The sequence below is a fragment of the Callithrix jacchus genome, chromosome 1 (assembly GCF_049354715.1).
Source record: "Callithrix jacchus isolate 240 chromosome 1, calJac240_pri, whole genome shotgun sequence".
NCBI classification, from domain to species: Eukaryota; Metazoa; Chordata; class Mammalia; order Primates; family Cebidae; genus Callithrix; species Callithrix jacchus.
In genome coordinates, this window is record NC_133502.1 from 206,787,063 (window position 1) to 206,806,910 (window position 19,848).

The 19,848-nt window shown below is 39.2% G+C and overlaps 1 protein-coding gene across 33 annotated transcripts in view; it reads right to left on the reverse strand.

The window, feature by feature from the left end:
- The window catches only part of RBFOX2 (RNA binding fox-1 homolog 2), a 287,551-nt gene that overhangs the window by 178,720 nt on the left and 88,983 nt on the right, over positions 1-19,848 (reverse strand). Inside the window, exon 3 of one of the 33 annotated variants that reach the window (XM_078339619.1) lies at positions 17,124-17,173. The exons of the other annotated variants lie outside the window; for them this stretch is intronic. The gene's annotated coding sequence lies outside the window, so the exon portion shown is untranslated. The remainder of the gene's footprint in view (positions 1-17,123; positions 17,174-19,848) is intronic. 33 annotated transcript variants of the gene reach the window in all.

Below are 19,848 nucleotides of genomic sequence, written 5' to 3' on the forward strand. Positions count from 1 at the left end.
GGCCAACATGGTACAACTCTATCGCTACTAAAAATAAAAACATTAGCCAGATGTGGAGGCCTGTAGTCCTAGCTACTCGGAAGGCTGAGGCAGGAGGATAGCTTGAACCTGGGAGGCGGAGCTTGCAGTAAGCTGAGATTGCACCACTGCACTCCAGCCTGGGTGACAGAGTGAGACTCTGCCTCAAAAAAAAAAAAAAAAAAAAAAAAAAAAAGATAACTAAGGGGAATGGGGTTTCATGTGGAATAATGAAAATGTCCTAAAACTGATGGTGGTCACGGTTAAATGACGGTAAACATGCTAAAAGGCATGTACTTTAAATGGGTGAATTGTATAGTATGTGAATTATATCTCAATAAAGCTATTTTTAAATGCCCTAAGAGAGTATATAACTTCCTTTAGGAAGGAAATTTTAATGAGAAAACTTTGATTCTTCTATCCATCCCTCATTTCCAAATGCCTGCCTGCTCCTTCCTATCAACAATTCACTTTGCTATTCCCATCCTCTGCTCACTATACTACCTAGCTCAGGCTTACACCTTTCCTAAGAGAACAACTCGGCTGATATTAGCTGTGTTTTGTTCTTCAAGTCCACTTCTGCTCTATCTTGACTTTAGTGTCCTTCCTTACACACCTAGTTTCCTTCTGCCCCAGCTCAAATAGTAAAATAATATACATAGACACACAGAATAGTGGCTAAAGACCTGCCACACCATGAAAAAAGAATGAAGATAAATGACAGCATAAAATGACAGCTTTGGGAGTTTTAACAAATTTGGTTCCAATCAAAGTATTTGGTCAAGTTATTTTAAATCTCACTGTCAGTTTCCACTTCTTTAAAAAGGAAAACTAGTGTATCTAATGCATGTGGTTATTATAAAAATTAAATGGGGAAATGCATGTAAATGATTAATATGATGCCTGGTCATGAAGGTCCTCAAAAAATAGTAACTGCTATCTATGGAAGTCTTATGCCCAATTTTTCTCATACTGTCATTCAGCAGCTCAGCCTCTATGTCAAAAAGCCAACAGTAAAAGCAGGTTGTTTGTGCCACCAAATTGTTCACAATCGTATTCCTATTTGTTCTAACCCATCTAACCTAAGATCCCAGTCTATTCCTGATAATTCTGGCCTTTTAGCTTCAATTTGTTTTCTTATTTCTGGGCTCACTTTAACCTCAAACATGTTTAGAACTGCCTTTCCAGTTCCACATCTCATTCTCAACCAAAATCTGCTTATCGCCTTAATTATTATACTGTAAGCCACTCTGGATAAATTGTTTACCCAGATAACCAAAGCATTCAGTATCCTATTCTTTCTAAAAGCTTATCATGAAATCAAAACAACCTAAGACTTTAGAAAGAATTATGATTAAAACAAAACAAAACCTTACAACCTTACAAGGGACTACTAGGCAGGCACGAAATAATCCTGCAGACATAGTTAATTGCATGAAAAGATGTTCATAATAAAGTAGGGCTAAATTGGAGGCATTTTATAACAGTTTACACACTATGACATCTTGTAAAGAATTTTTCTTTTTTGAGAGGCAGTCTCCCTCTGTCGCCCAGGCTGGAGTGCAGTGCCACGATCTCAGCTCACCTCCACCTCCCAGGTTCAAATCATTCTCCTGCCTCGGCCTCTTGAGTAGCTGGGATTATAGCCATGAGCCACCACACCCAACTAATTTTTGTATTTTAAGTAGAGACAGGGTTTCACCATGTTGGTCAGGCTGGTCTCGAACTCCTGACCTCGTGATCCATCCACCTCAGTCTCCCAAAGTGCTGCAATTACAGGTATGAGCCACCGCGCCCAGCCTAAAGTTAAATATATTAAGGCAAATTTTATTCTATTCTTCTGATCTGCTGTATATTCTAAATTTTCTTTGATGAATGCATGTAACTTTTAAAAAAATATTTTAAGGACTTTTAAAAAAGAATTAAAGAGTGCAATGCCTCTTAGCCTTTTCTTACCAGCCACTACAGTATGGCTCAGGAGTCAGAAAAAACAGGGTTCAAATCCCTATTCTACCACTTATTATACGTATGGCTTTGGCAAATCACTTAATGCTTTTAGGCTTGGTGTTCTCATCTGGAAAATGAAGAGGAATCTCCTAGCCAAGTACTTGGCATGTGGTCTTCCGTAAATACCAATGCCCTTAACTCTTCCACTCCTTTTCCCTATGGCAGTGGTTCTCAAGTTGAGTGTGTATGAGAATCACCAGAGCATGATAAAAACGGATTGCTGGACCCCATTCTCAGAGTTTCTGATTCAGTAGGTCTGGGGAAGAGGCAGAGACCATGAACAAAGGTAACTTGCCAGGTGATGTTGATGCTGCTGGGTTTGAAGCCACATTTTGAGGACACTGCTCTAGGCAGTAAGACGTACAAAGTCTTCTTACAACATGTTATACAGGTATTAAGTGCTCTTTCACATCAATAGTATTTCAGGAATATGTGCTCATTGGATACTGAATTAAATTAGAAGCTAATACTGCACATTATTCAAAAGCCCAACTTTACAACATGGGATAATTTACCCTAGGACACTGAGGGAATTGGTTTCCTACTTAAGGCAGTCTGTAAATAACAATCATTAACACTGCATTCACAATATTCTGGTTCCAGCATGGGAGAAAACATGAGAATGCAGACACAGATCAAACAAAATGCAAGAGACAGACAAGAGAATCACTGCAAGAAGTTCTGTGCCTGTCAGGTAAATTCACCTGGGCAGAGGGCAGATTCTGTAGTGTCACAGAGCACTTGCTTTGCTCTGGGTGCCCTCTGTTGACAAAAACTGACATAACCACTTCCTTTCCTCCCTTTTCTCCTCCCACCCTAGGGCCAAGAGCAGGACTCAGACAGACTTGAGGCATGGTTTCCGGTTAGAAAATTTTCTAAGCCCATGTGTAGGCAAGGCAGACCTTTCCTTCCTCCAGCTTTCCTAAGTCTCCTTCTCCGTGTGTCTGTATCTGCAGCTTATCTCCAAACAGGTTAATTATTTCAGGATTGTGGAACAAAAAGTGAACAGCATTTAGCATAATGAATGTGAAATTTAAATCACAATTGCATTAGCACAGAGGGAATAAACTGATTTTGTAAGTAGTGTCAAACACAATGTGAAACTCTGTTGGTATTAAAAACACTGATGAAGTTCTTGGAGTTTCTATAGATAAAAACTATTTCATACTACCATTCCAATTAAAACAACTAAAAGTAGAATGAGAATTTTAGAGTTGTAAATGATCTCTATTATCATCCTCTACAAATTCCTCATTTGTATGAGGAAACTAAAGAACCCAGGGAGGTAAAGTGACATACACAAAGTCATAAAATTAGTGACAAAGCCAAGGTTCCTGACTCCCTCACAACTCATGGCCTTTCCAATATGCTATATAGTCTTTATTCAGAAAACTTTTTCATTTAGCCATCACCAAGAAAAGGTTAACTGCATCTTAACGACTTCCATAGGAGGGTAAAGAAACTGATGAACCTGTGACAATTCATGGGGAGAGAGGGAAAAATTAGACCTTTTTCTATAGTTAAAATGAAGCCTTTTCTAATGCCAATACTTTAATAATTTTTTAAATAAATTATATTTTCACAGGGTCAAAAGCTACATTTACTATGAACAAGATATGTCTATCCTGAGTGTGGTGGCTCACACCTGTATTTCCAGCACTTTGAGAGGTCGAAGCTGGCAGATCACTGAAGGTCAGGAGTTCAAGACCAGCTTCGCCAATATGGTGGAACCCCATCTCTACTAAAAATACAAAAATCAGCCAGGCGTGGTAGCGCATGCCTGTAATACCAGCTACTCAGGAGTCTTAGGCAGAAGAATTGCTTGAACCCAGGAGGCAGGGTTGCAGGGAGCCAAAATTGCACCACTGCCCTCCAGCCTGGGTGACTGAGAGAGACTCCATTTCGAAAGAAAAAAAAACTGACATGTCTAAATCAGGACTATGGTCCGTGGGCCACTTGTTTTTGTAGAACCCACACACAGACTACCAGCTAAGATAACCTTTACATCTTGTACTGACTGAAAGAAAAATCAAAAGAAAAATGAAATTTCATGACATATAAAAATTATATGACATTAAAATGTTGTTACCACAAACAGAGTTTTATTAGAATACAGCCACACTCATTTGTTTACTATCATCTAAGGCTGCTTCCCTGCCATGGTGGCAGGGTTCCTGAGTAGCTCTAACAGAGACCATATGGCCCAGACACTCTCAGATGCTTTACAGAAAGTTTGCCCATTCCTGCTCTAAACTACTGATAAATGTGACACCTGAAGCTTCAATCAGGTATGAAGTGCTGGGTTTGAGGTCCTATGCCCTTGTCTCAGCAGTGAGCTCCCCACAACATTTAGTGTGAGTTCTGCACAGGGTGAGTGGCCAGCCCACACCCCCTAACACACTCCTCTTGTCTCCACAGAAGCTGAAGGTACTGTGCTAGATTTCTGGCATGTTTTTGACTAATACTTATCAACAATTCTATAAAAGCATCCCATCTTACAAATGAGAAACCAAACCTAAGAGAAGTATTAGTCCAAACTGGAATTTGAACTCAGGTCTGTCTGATCCCAGGATTCTTTGATCATTCCTTAGTGGTTTTCAAACTGTCTTCCAGTCAGCAGAGCCTTATCCAAAAAGGGAAACACAAAGGGCAGGGCTCTAGGCCTTTCATATCTTTTTCTTTTCTTTTTTTCCTCCAACTTCTGATACTTCCGTATTTTTTTTAGAGACAGGGTCTTCTTTTGTTGCCCAGGCTGGAGTACACTGGCGTCATCAGCTCACTAAAGCCTCAAACTCCTGGGCTCAGGCCATCCTCTTGCCTCAGCCTCCAGAGTAGCTAAGACTACAGGTGCATACAACCAGACCTGGCTAACTTCCAAATCTTTTCTAGGAGGACCATTACATTTGCCTTTTTAATAAATTGTGGCCATGGAATTGATTTAAAAAAAAAAAAAAACAATTTTATGCCACGTATTACCACCCTTTGGGAAATCTCACAAAACTGGAAATCTTAATTTCCTCATCTGCCAATGGAGACTAAAACCTTTCCCCCACACCCAAATGAAGACTCACTGGGGTTTCACCAAGATAAAACGAGAATGGATTTGAAAGCAACACCCATTACTGGTATTACAGCAATACCTGTAAACTATGTATGATTATAGATATATAACTATCACCCCTTAATAAATAGGGAAGCAAGTGGGGAAAATAATATTTGCTGCTGATCAAAGAAAAATTAAGCATGCAAGTAAAATGCAGAAAAAGTAATAATAACATTCAAATAAAATAAGTGCCCAGTGCAACTATAAAACTTGGAATCTAACACATTTACATTTAAAACCCAGATACACTCATTAACAACTACATAACCTTGGACAATGACTTAATCCCTTTGAGCCTTGATTTCCTCACCTGCAAATGGGATTTTAAAAATATTTGCTTTATATAGTGCCTAGCACATAGTCAGTATTCCACCTGTTGTTAGCCCTCTTTTCATTAGGACACTCCCCACATGCCAAGTGTTGCTTTCAAATTAAGATAATGTATGGATTCCCTGTATCAATAATATAATACCAGGATTAAAGAGCTAAAAGCATCTTTATCTTAGATCATCCTGTGAGCCACATGACACCACGAAGCTTGTGAGAACATAGGCTAAAGGAACAAAGACTGTAATGCAGTAATAGGAGCTACATGAGAAAAGTTCTACTAATTCAGTAAGTGTATTTATTGAGTGTCTTAAGAGTCTTCTATGGCTCCACAAAATGACAGATTTACATTTAATATCCACTTGACCAAATCCATTAAACTTGTAAGAGGCACTCTTGCTGAACATCAGATATCTAGCTTCTTAAGTATGAATTTTTCATATCGCTCTGGCAAGGCAAAGGCAATAAAAACCTAGTGAAAGTCTGACCAAAGTTTTCTTTTTTCCCCCCTTTGTCCATAAGAGAAAATCCAAATGGAGTAGTCTGTGTATTTCAACAAGGCTGTTTTGAGTTTATTTAATTTATCCCTTTACCACACTTTCCCAGATTCATACGGGGCATATACTCTGTGCAAAGTATTCCAGAAAACCAAGAAGCAAGAGAGAACTCTTTTCAACATAACACAATAGGCAGAGATAAAGTGCTATTACAAAGTAGAAGGCCAAGCCAGGCACAGTGGCTCAATGCCTGTAAACCCAGCACTTTCGGAGGCCAAGGTGGGCAGATTATTTGAGGTCAGGACTTTGAGACCAACTCAAACTGGCCAACATGGTGAAACACTGTCTCTACTAAAAAAATAAAATAAGCTGGGCATAGTGGCCCATACTTGTAATCTCAGCTACTCAAGAGGCTGAGGCAGAAGAATCACTTGAACTCGGGAGGCAGAAGTTGAAGTGAGCCAAGATCCAGGCCCTACACTCCAGCCTGGGCAACAGAACAAGACTTCATGTTAAAAAAAAGAAAAAGGAAAAAGAAAAAAAGTAGAAGGCCAGGCACAGTGCCTCATGCCTGCAATCCCAGCACTTTCGTTAGGCTGAGGCAAGAGGATTGCTTGAGCTCAAGATTTCAAAACCAGCCTGGGAAAGTTAGCAAGACTCCATCTTTACTAAAAATAAAACATAAAAAAAATTAGTGAGGTGTGGTAGCACATGCATGCCTATAGTTCCAGCTACTTGGGAGGCTGAGGAGAGAGGATCACTTGAGCCCAGGAGTTCGAGGCTGCGCCACTGCACTCCATCCTGGGGAACACAGAGATATCCTGTCTCCAGAAAAACACAAAAAGCAAAGTAGAAAGCATGTGCCCTGGGACATTGAGTAAGCTCGAAAATAAGTACACTAGCCAAAACTTCAAGGAGAAGGTAACATTTGATGTGAGACTTAAAGGATGGACTGTATTTAAACATGGGACATGGGAAATATTGTAAGCAAAAGAATTCAAATTCAAACCCACATCTAATTCCAAAGCTACACTACCCGACCCCACAGTGTGGCTTTGAACAAAGCACCTGACACAAAACAGAAGGGAAACCACTGTGGCCAGATCACAGAAGGTTTAGGATATCACACTAAAGAATATTCAGCAGATAAAAGCTAAGCAGAGTAATAAGACTCCAGTGAGATCAGAGCTGTGCTTCTGTTTAAATACATGATTGCATAGTACTTCCTGAGAGTATTTTCTGGGGTACCAAAGTTTGTAACACAAGATCTTAAGTTACCTATTGTATTCCTGTCTCTCTAATCAACCCTAGATGAGCTCAGTATAACTGTATGCAGCTAATGCTACTAAGAAATTTAAAATATTTAATCTGTAACCCAAACCCCTAACTATATTGTCCACCAACTATGAGGCCTTTTGTCTTACCTTACACTTAATTAGGTGGTTTCATTCTAAATCATCTCCCAGTGACTGACTGCTGAAGAACAAAGGACTGAAGAAATATGTCAAGCTTCTTAAATGTAACTCACAAAATGGTAGCCAGAATTGATTATAAAAAGACCACTGATTGCTTGGTAGTACTAACCACTACAGCAAGAATATGCCTACTAACTACTTAACTGCCCTAAGCAAGCCTAGTCAGATGAATTTCTCAATTTTGAAAATTGCTAATAATGGAAATTCTATAATTTCCCTTTGTAAATGGCCCTACTGATTAATAATCTTTAGTCAGATAATTCTTTTTGATGGGCACATTAAGCTTCTCATTACAATACAAATCAATTGCCTAAATATAAAATAACAGGTCAATCCACTGAAAAGCCAACCAGTGAAATTATGATCCATCTATTAACAAAATAAGCAACTGGGTCATAAGTGGACCGACAATAACAGCTTTACAATCCCAGCAACCCTAAACTAAGCAAAAAAAAAGGCAAAGCGAAAGGGAAAAGTCAAACTGTGGCATAAACGGCAGGATGTAACAAACCAGGTACTGAAGAGGGATGAAAATAAAAGCGAGCCACATTTTTAGTACTTCTGGCCTAAGTCATTCATCTATCCACAGATCCACAGTAGCCCTAAAGAATTTAGGAGTGAGAGAACGCTCAAAGAAGCATGACACTCCCAAGAACCACAAAAACAAAACCCATTATCAAGAAAGAGTCCTTAAAGCAAAAAGAAGAAACTTGGGCCCAGAGATGAGACGATGAGAAGAGACTTTCTAAATTACCTGGAAAGCCAAAAGCAGAGGATAGCGCAACCTATTTTCGCAACATCAGGCAATAAGTCACTCTTGACCTAGGACATTTTTAAGACTTTAATCTTTTCAAACATCCTATGGCATCCTCACTTTCATAGAAAACTATGTCTTAGAGAAGTTAAGTGATTTCCTCATAGTCCTCACAGTATTTCCCAAACTCACTTGGATCCAAACCTTATGGAAATGTCCATATAGACATGTTAAACAAATTCGAACAATCAGAGGCAATTAGGAAAGATTTCATAAGGGGGAGATTAAGTTGTGACCAGGGATCTCAAAGGATACTTAGGATTCTGCTAGTAAAGGAGAAAAATTTCAAACAGAAAGCATCAGGAAGAAATAAATGCCCAAGACAGATATTTGAAGGACTGTGAAGAGACATACAAAGCAGAAGAAATATATGAATAGGGTAATAATGAAAAACAGGGCTGGAAAAATGGTAAGCAAATTGCAGTGAGCCTTGGATGTCTGGCTGTTTTTACAAAATTCTAGTCAAGTTATAGAAGTCCCAAAAATGATTCCCTCTTTATATGCATGCTGCCAAGACCCATGAATCAGGTAAATAAACTTAACACAGATTTCATTTCCTTCACAAAGACCTCTTTTTCTTGGAGATGTCCCACAGCTAGATTCCTGAGCCAGAAATTTCAAATCTACAGATATAATTCATTTCAAAGAGTGAGTAAGAATCAAAAGGAAAATGAGAAAATAGATTTAAATCAAGAGTGTGAGAACTAATCACTCCCTTGTAAAGCTTCCTTAAAGCCTCTTCTCCATAAAAATGAGAAAAATGATTTGCTAGCCCTATCACATGCCAAGAAATTTACATATGTTATCTCTAATCCTGTAACAACCTTTCCAAGTAAGAATTATTCCTATTTTAAACAAAAACTTGCCTATAGTCATTCAGCCTGCAAAAGCAGGATTGATCTTTAAACCTAAAGCCAAGGAGGGTAAGGGTGTGTGTGTGGGGGGGGGTTTGGGGGAGATGTCTGTCTGTCTACAGAGAACTTACCACACAACAGCTTTACATAGAAACTACAGTTAAAAAAAAATAAAAGCCAATGAACCTAGCTGATCCTCGCTCTGCCGCATCCCCTAAGACATGCAGAAAGCAGCACAATTTCTTTTCATTACATGAAGAAGCTTTCTTGTCCAAACATGCTTGCCACCAAGCATCTAGAGAAGGCTGTAGCCAAGCATGAAGCCACTATAAACCTGCAAATCTTCCCTGAAGAAACCACCAGGCCTCAGCAGAGAGGCAAATGCCTGTTTTCATAAAACAATTATTCAGAATTTATCCAAACTTAGCAAACATGAATGAAAACACAGTTCTGTTTTCTTTTATTGGAGAAGGAAGAAGACACGTATTACAAAATCTCCTGAGAACAAATATTTGCAAATTGTAAATCTGATAAAGAATGTGTACCCAGAATATATAAAGAATCCTTAGACTTCAATAAGAAGAAAAACCAAATAAAAAGTGGGCAAAAGACCTGAATAGACATCTCACCAAAGCAAACATGAGTGGCTAATAAGCACTTGAAAAAGTACCTACCTAATTATTAGGGAAATGCAAATTAAACCACAATGGGCTATTATCATACACTCACTGTAACAAAAAAGTTAGATAAAACCAAGCCACTTTGGAAAATAGTCTGCAGCTTCTTTAAATGTTATGCATGAGGCTGGGCATGGTATCTCAAACCTGTAATACCGGCTACACAGGGAGGCTGAGACAGGAGGATCGCTTCAGGCAGGAGTTCAAAGCTAAATTGAACTACAGTTGCACCACCACACTCCAGCATTGGCGACCTCATTTCTCTTATTATTATTTTATTTTAGTATTTCTAGTAGAAATGGGATTTCAATGGATTAACTAGGCTGGTTTTAAACTTCTGGCCTCAAGTAATCCACCTGCCTCAGCCTCCCAAAGTGTTGGGATTACAGGCATGAGCCACCACACCCAGCTTCATTTCTCTTAAAAAGAAGAAATTATGCAGGAGATTACCATTGCCTCATTAATTCCACTCCTAGAAATCTACCCAAGAGAATTTATAATATGTCAACACACAGATTTGCACATAATTGTTCATATCAGCACTATTCATAATAGCCAAACTGGAAACAATACAAATCTCTATCAACCGGTAAACAAATAAACAAAAGGTAATACATCCCTACAATAAAATATTTAGCAAAAAAAATGATACAGTGACACATACTATAACCTAGATGAACCTCAAAAACATTATGCTAATGATAACAAATCACAAGCCAAAGACTACATATATCATATAATTCTATTTATATAAAAAAGTCCAAAAGAAACATTTTTTTTTTTTTTTTTTTTTTTGAGACCGGGTCTTACTGTGTTGCCCAGGCTGGTCCTGAACTCCTGGGCTCAAGTGATCCTCCTGCCTTGGCTTCCCAAAGTGTTGGGATACAGGGGTGAGCCACCACGCCCAGCCCAAAAGAAACAATTTTATACGTCAGAAAGCAAAACAGTGGTTGCTGGCGGGGAGAGAGAGGACTGGAGAGGGAGCAAGGAAGGACTACAAAAGAATTTGAAAGAACTTAGAGGAATCATAGAAATGTACTAAAACTGGACTGTGGCACAACTCTATATATTTACCAAATATCACTGAACAAATCTCTTATATTGGATAAATTTTAGGTATAAAAATGACATCTTAATAGAACTTTTTTTTTTTTTTTTGGAGACAGAGTCTTGCTCTGTCACCCAGGCTTGCAGTGGTGTGATCTCGGCTCACTGTAACCTCTGCCTCTTAAGTGATTTTCATGCCTCGGCTCCTGAATAGCTGGGATTTTACAGGCACCTGCCACCAGGCCCTGCTAATTTTTGTATTTTTAGTAGAGACGGAGTTTCCCCATGTTGGCCAGGTTGGTTTTGAGCTCCTGACCCCAAGTGATCCCCCTGACTCAGCCTCCCAAAATCCTGGGATTACAGGCATGAGATACTGTGTCCGGCCACACAGCTTTTTAAAAAGCAATTGCCAAATACATATTTATATTTATTTTTTCTATCTATTTAGTAACTCCAGGGGAAACAAATACATAAGAGAAAGTAATAATATTTTGTTTGGATATAAAATATTTAAATAGTCATAGTAAAATTATTGTGTACTCATAAATCAATAAATATTGGTTTGACTAAAAAAATGGCTTTATTAGAAGGAAAGGGGGGGGTCTATAAAACTGCTAATTTCTGGCCAGGTGCGGTGGCTCATGGCTGTAATCCAAGCACTTTGGGAGGTTAAAACAGGCAGATTCCTTAAGTTCAGGAGTTCCATATTGGCCCGGCCAACATGGAGAAACCCCATCTCTACTAAAACTACAAAAATTAGTCAGGTTTGGTGGCATGCACCTGTAATTCCAGCTACTTGGGAGGCTGAGGCATGAGACTCACTTGAACCCAGGAAGCAGAGGTTACAATGAGCCAAGACTGCACCCCAGCCTGGGCTACAGAGTGAGACTCTGTCTTAAAAAATAAAAATAAAATAAAATCATACCGCTGATTTATCATCTTCAACAGTAGGAAGTCAAAGAATAGTGCCAAAAGTCGGACAAATCAAGAAACAGCAGAATAAGCATATTATTTAGCACAGCAGTGAGCAGCAGAAGAAATAAAATGGTCCTTCCCAGGAGCGAAAAGATTTTGAACAGTCTGCAAAATGAAATGATCTAAAAATGCAATAGTAAAGCTGATTACATGGATCAAGAAAAGTGCTACAAGAATGCTAGACACTATAGAGCATATACCAGACCTTCATCCACTAGAGGGTGTTAAGGACAACAAACACCACAGAAGGACCTAAATTACTGACAGGTGACTTGAGGCCAGATGTTGGAGAGAAGCAACCGTTTGAAAAAGCTTTGCACAAAGGCTAAAAGTGGGGTTCTAGACAACCTAATAGTAAGAAAAGAAGCAATTTCCCACCTCCTGTAATTTAACAGCAAAGCAAAAGCATGTTTGGTTAAGAAAAAAAGAGGATCAGGAAGAAATGTATTATAGATTGTAGATACAGAAGCAGTAACATTTAACTTCTGAACCAGTTATTTTAATCCAGTCTCCAGCTGGGGGGCCTTAGACCTTGGGTGGAGAGATGGAAAGTAGGGGAGTGACTGCTAAAAGGTATGGGGTTTCTTGTGTCCAGGCACAGAGGCTTACACCTGTAATCCCATCACTTTGGGAGGTTGGTGTGTGTGGATCGCCTGAACTCAGCAGTTCAAGACCAATCTGGGCAACATGGTGAAAGCCCATCTCTACAAAAAATACAAAAATTAGCTGGACATGGAGGTGCACACCTGTGGTCCCAGCTACTCAGGAGGCTGAGGTGAGAGGATCGCTTGAGCCTGGGAGACGAAGGTTGCAATGAGCAGAGATTGCGCCACTGCACCCCAGCCTAGGTGACAAAGTGAGATTCTGTCTCAAAAAATAAAGGCATGGGGTTTCTTTAAGGTTGCATTTTTAAGGACAGTAAGTATTAGAATAATGTTTTTCAAACAGGTTGCAATCCAATAATGGGTCCAGGAAAAATCCAGCAGAGATCAATTTTGGTCAATCATTGGTCACAATCGATAATTTTTTGAATGGAGACAGAAAATGGAGACAGAATATACCCCAGTACTTAGAACACAGTAAAGATAAGCAGCATTTGGCCAGACTCATTCTAAGTTATAGTCAACATACACATACGTGTGTGTACTGGGTCATGACATAAAAGCTACTCCTTCCTTAGGATCACAGTCTTTTTTTAAGCTCAAAAGCACTAAGCAAGAATCTGAACACCCTTACCATATCCTCTATTCCACCACTATCCCCAAAGGAAGAAAAGTAGAAAAAGAAATGATGATTTCTTCAGCCAAGCCAAATGAGTACTACAGAAGATGCATTTGCTGTTATCCACAGTTCCCAATAAAAATAACTAAAAGCCTTGAAAGTTCATTGTAAAAATTTGACTAAAATAAAGTTCATTTTCTACCCATAAATAAAAACTGGTTAGAAAAAAGAAAAAAATTCTTGAGGAAGGAAAATACTTTTTAAGAAAAAAACCCTTAGGTCATTTAAAATTTATCCTCTATATTAAAAGTAAGGCTGCCACTCTGAATGTAAATCTATTATTGTCTTTGTTATATTTGTCAACTTATGCATCTCCTTCGATGTTCCCACTTGTTTCTGCTAATCAATGGAACATGGCCACATTGTGTCTTTCCACAAAATTCTAGAAAATTAAAGAAAAAAATATAATTTTGAGAAGTCACTGACAAGCATTTTTTAAGAATGGGCCTGGCATGGTGCTCACATCTGTAATTCTGGCATTTTGAGAGGCTGAGGTGAGCGGAGCACCTGAGGTCAGGAGTTGACCAGCCTGGCCAACATGGTGAAACCCCACCTCTACTAAAAATAGAAAAATTAGCTAGGCTTGGTGGCACGTGTCTGTAATCCCAGCTACTCAGGAGGCTGAGGCAGAAGAATCACTTGAATCCCAGAGACAGATGTTGCAGTGAGCCAAGATCGTGCCACTGCACTCCAGCCTGGGTGACTGTCTCAAAAAAAAAAAAAAAAAAAATCAAAGAATGACAACATGACATTTTTTCTTTTTATTTAAAATACAAACAGATAAATTTTAGATCATAAGCTATTTTAACAAACAAGACAGAAAGAAAACTTGACAGAAATAAGTTATTCAAGGGACTTTCAGGTCATATGAAGACTTCATGCTGCTACATTCACCAAAGATTTCAGAATATCTTATCTTGTCACACCAGCAAAAGAACATTCATATTCAGAGAGACACTGACAAAAAAATACAAAAGGGAAATACAAGACACAGAGGCTGAAAATCAGGATTCAAGTCCAATTCTTCACTTACCACCTATGTAAGACTGGGAGATTGATTTGACAAACTCTGTGCTTTGGTGTTTTTATCTAAGGGATAATAAAGCCCAACCTACCTGACTGAATCATTGTGAAGACTGAAACTGATATACACAGGAGTGCTTTGTAAACTGTAAAGTAGTACTTAACAGATATCAGTTGGGTTTTTGTGTACCAAAACTATATACATTTTTATTCATCAATTAATAAACAAAATAGAACATTATAGCTTAAATAATTTTTAATGATGAAATAATGAAAGCTTTCCCCATGCTAAGAAACAAGGCAAAAACATTCTCTCTCACCACTCCTAACCCACATAAATACTTGCAATTCTAGCCAGTGCAATAAAACAGGGAAAATAATGAAAAGGTATATTTATTCATAAGGAAGAAATAAAATGGTTTATAACCACAGGTGTAAGCATTAGGGGTTTTTTGTCTTTTTGTTGTTGAGACAGAGTGTCGCTCTGTTGCCCAGGCTGGAGTGCAGTGGCATGATCTCGGCTCACTGCAGCCTCCACCTCTTGGGTTCCAGCAATTCTCCTGCCTTAGTCTCCTGAGTAGAGTAGTTGGGATTACAGGAGCACACCACCATACCCAGATAAATTCTTTTTTTTTTTTTTTTTTTTTTTTGAGTTGGAGTCTCATTCTGTTTCCTAGGCTTGAGTGCACTGGTGCGATCTCGGCTCACTGCAATCTTCACCTCCGAGGTTCGAGTGATTCTCCTGCCTCAGCCTCCGGAGTAGCTGGGACTACAGGCACACATCACCACACCCAGCTTATTTTTTGTATTTTTAGCAGAGACAAGGTTTCACCATGTTGCCCAGTCTGGTGTCGAACTCCTGAGCTCAGGCAATCTGACCACCTCAGCCTCCCAAAATACTGGGATTACAGGCATGAGCCATCGTGCCCAGCTGATACAGGTTTTTATAATTTACTAATATTCCCAGTCCTGTAGTTGATCCCGAACCTGAAACCAAGCGGGATTCTGTACTCTCTTTAATCTCAAATGTTAAGGGTAATGTTTCACTCCCATACTGTTCAAGTTTTCAACAATGCAATGTGCCACAATTTAGGGTTCTAAGAAAAAAGGACTATGCTGAGATACTACTATCAGTACTATTTTCAACACTTAGTTTTCCAAGTATCCCCACTGCTGAACATCCCTTACTTGGTTAGACCACCCCAATGAAGCAAAACAAATTATCTCTAGTTTGTGTGTATCTGCTCTAATCCTCTTCCCTACCCATCCCCCAAATTGAGTTGACTCTAAAACCAGAAAACAAAATTTAGCCAAGTAGCCACTAAGGAGATACAAAATTGATGAAACAAAAGTAAGTCTTCCCTATGGTTGATTAAAGTATAAGCTCTTTTAATCAATTAAAATTGGTTAAATTAACTAATGCTCTCCAGTTCCTAAGTCTAATAAAGGAAAGCTTTTAGTACTCTTAGACCACCTAAAACTAGTAAACAACTCTCTCCTATTTACCCCCAAGCACTTTTAATTTTTATTTTAAAATTTAAACTATTTCCCCACTTCAACCAATTGTTTAGATTAACCCATGGCCTACTAGTTCTGATCACATTGGTTAAGAAAACACTGACTGTATTTCTTTAATTATAAAAGGATGCCCATACATCCCAGTTTACCTGGAACTGTTTGAAACTAATTATTGCATCACTTTTTATTCTCAAAAGTGTCCAAACTTGAATGCTAAGGTTTATATGGTCACCTTATTTATAGCAGACATAAAGTTGTTGCACCAAGAAAGAGTGAGGGGCTAGCCTTAGGACCCCCATCACTTTCCAGGAAACCCCTAAGCGCCATCCCATATAAACAATCTTAGCAAAAACAGTAAGCTTGCTGTACAGAACAAAGCCTTCTTCTAATCAGACTGCTGCTCTTAAGCTCTTCTTATATAAAAACCCTAGAGCTGATGTACACAAGTATTCTCCTACTTTAAAAATATGCAAATCCATGAAACATTCTAGCCTTAATCAAAGCCTGGGAACACTCCTAAGCACATGCACATAAATCACAAAGAAACAGTCAACTAGGAATCTAAACTACTACATTGTATCATCAATCTAAAATCCTGCCTGGTCTTATTTATTCATTTATTTTTCAGACAGGGTCTTGCTCTGTCGCCCAGGCTGGAGTGCAGTGGCACAATCATAGCTCACTGCAGCCTCAATCTCATAGGCTCAAGCAATCCTCCCACTTCAGCCTCCCAAGTAGCTGGGACTACAGGCACACACCACCACATCTGGCTGATTTGTTTTTATTTTTAGTAGAGACAAGGTCTTGCTATGTTGCCCAGGCTGGTCTCCAACTCCTGAGCTCAAACAATCCTCCCACCTTAGCCTCCCAGAGTATTGGGATTATAGATGTAAGCCACTGCACTTTGCCCTGCGTGGCCTTAGATAAAATTTCTCACTTTTCTGAACTAGTTTTTACTTAGGCAAAACTGGAACAATGTTTGTCTCCTCCACTTCCATAGAGAAACCACATTAGCAGGTATAATGAAATGCTTAAAGTGCTTTATAAAAGCAATGGATTGTCATCCCATAAAGCTTCTTAACAGATCAGGAAAGAAGGCTGAGGTTACCTTGCATAAAAATGCAAGAGGTGGCCGGTGGTTTTCCCTACTCGTTTCAGTCAGATTTCTAATTCAAATGTGCTATTGGGACTGTATATAACATGATAAAAGAGTCACTTAAAAAGTGAAATGCTGGTACACTTGGTGCTAACAAACTTAGTAGTAATAATCTTTAATCAGGAGTCATGGAATTCTACATCCATGGTTGAGCTTGAACAAGTCTATGAAGCCCTGACATGGTAAATAAAATAATGTGAGTGAGTGAATGGGCACATTCACAGACGACCACATTTTCCTCTGGTCAATCAATAATTCTCCAGTACAGAGAAAAGGACCCTCAAACAGAAGACAAGTTTTAGTTCTCATTCAGCTACTTACTTCAGTTGTTGCCTTGGATAAGTCACTTACCTCTGTGTTCTTCAATTTCCTTATTTTTCCAAAGGAAATACTTGTCTCATCTACTTCAAAAGGGGTGGTTGGGAGAATAAGATGAGAAAGAACTGATTAAAGTGCTCCGCAACAATCAAAAGAGTTACCTCTTTTAAAATCACCATTCAACCACTGATAAGAACCTTGTCTGTGGATGGTTCTTACCTATTTAGAAAGGAACAGCTAAAGAATAAGGAAAGCAAACAGGCCAGGTGTGGTGGCACACACCTGTGGTCCCAGCTACTGAGGAGGCTGAGGAGGGAGGATTACTTGAGCCCAGGATGTCAAGGCTGCAGTGAGCCATGTTCATACCACTGCACTCTAGTCTGGGTGGCAGAGCAAGACTATGTCTCAAAAAACAAACCAACCAAACAAACCAGTAACAGAAAAGGGAAGGTAAATAAACTCACAATTAAAATTCACCATAACCCCATTCCCCAGTTCCTTGATTTGCTGAGCTAAAACCATGCTGAGGAGATATAAAGATCACAAGTTCTGTTTCCACCAGCTCAGACTGTTCAGCGACCAGTGTTTTACGCTGATAAATGCCTCCCAAATCTCAAAACACAAAGTGAGAGTTCACAAGGTTAGGCACATTAATTAGCAGCACTCATTTGGATTCTGTATTCATCAAGTACAAGCAGCTATTCAATATTTGCCTATTTGCACTATTCTAACATCTCTAATTCAAAGATCCAACCACAGTACAAAATAAAGCCCAAGAAAATAAACTAAAATAAGCCTGTCACCATTAGAATGTGCCTCAAAGTAAATTAGCAGCTTTAAATCATGGCAAAGGGTCTCCAACAGGCCTGCAGCAGAGATAGCATTAGTAATGAATGTGCAGGTTACAGAAGTGGGCCCCTGCTGCAAAAGAAAGAAAAAAATTAAGTAGGTACAAAGAAAGAGACTACTTTTTTAGGCTTCAATAAATTCCTATTAACTCCTTTTGCTTAGCTCCTTATTGATCTGTAATCCACACAGGAAGAACACAGCATTATACAGTACCCTTTCAGTCTTTTAAACTCCATTAAGTCTATTTCCATACTTTACATCAATTAGCTTACCTTCCTAGATCCAGAATAAGCAACATTTTATAAAAAATAAAATAACTGCATTAGTTTGCAAGCCTAGATTAAGAGACTAACCATGATCCCTTTATTACATGTCCTAGGTGAAAAGTACAGGATGAAACAGAAACTGCCACTGCTTTTAAAGCAGCCCATAGGACTGCAGTTATCAACCACATACGTAGCAGAATCAACTTTGGGGTTTAAAAATATTTGAATGGGTAAGCGCAATCTTACACCCACCCAATTAGAATCTCTTTGGGGGATCCAGGTCTGAGAATTTTTTTCTGATACATGACTAAGATATAAAAGTACTATCAAAGGGCATAAGTTTCCCAGCATATAGAAGCTCTAGGACAGACACAAACCAGAAAGAAAAATAAATAAATCATTATATTCTCTTTAGATTTGGGGTAAATGGCCCTATCTATTACCAAAAGCTTCCATCTTCAATTTTAACAGTGATGAACTCAATGGGAGATGAACACAGAGACAACAACACTTCTTTCCATGCCCTATCTGGGGCCACTCTGACATCAACTCAGCACCACAAGAGTAAGAATTGGACGCACACTCTCAAATCTGAAAGGCCTCCAAACAAGTGACTATTGATTATATTGATTATTGGCCATCCTATGTGTTTTTTTTGAGACCGAGTCTCGCTCTGTCACTCAGGCTGGAGTGCAGTGGCGCGGTCTCAACTCACTGCAACCTCCACCTCCCAGGTTCAAAAGCAATTCTCCTGCCTCAGCCTCCTGAGCAGCTGGGATTACAGGTGTGTGCCACAACTGGCCAATTTTTGTACTTTTAGCAGAGATGGGGTTTCACTATGTTGGCCAGGCTGGTCTCGAACTCCTGACCTTGTGATCCACCCTCTTTGGCCTCCCAAAGAGCTGGGATTACAGGCATGAGCCATCGCACCCAGCCGACCATCCTGTCTTTTAAGATCAGCTTCAGGAGCTCTGATGAGATTCAATGAACTTCTGGAAAGGACACTATGAACTAACTCTTTCATTTAGCACTATAACTCATATCCGTTGGGCAAGCGGTAACTTTTTTTAACAACCCTGTAAGGAATAATGATATTTCTAGGAGAATATCAAAGATAGTGCTAGAAGCTACCCTTTCAAATCTCCTGAAGAACGTCAATATCCCCAAACAGCAAGGAGACAAATTTCTTTCAGAGGCGAGGTGATTTAAGCCACACCATTTCTCGGAGAGGAAGTGTTACCCGTTCTTCTACCCTAACTCTTCTTCAAGGCCATGTGCTCAGGTCTTCAAACACCAGAAACATAGGGAAGGCACTTATACACTTGCCTAAACCATAATGAGGGTGTGGTTTTTCATAGGAAGCAGTTCTGCTCTGACCAATAGTAGGGCCTGAGCTTTTCCAGTCATCCTCCCATCTAACAAAGAAAGGCAGCAGAAATTTCACTTTCTCAAGCAAGCCTTCCTTCCCTGATTAAAACCATAAGGCTGAATTCCCCCAGGGAGGAGAATGGAATTTTCTTGCTACAGATCATTACAAGGACTCAAAAAATCTGTGCAGGCACTGGGGCTAACTAGCAGGTAATAAAGAGACAACTCCAGCATTCAGAACTATGAGGCATCAAGAAAACCAGGTCAAAGAATTA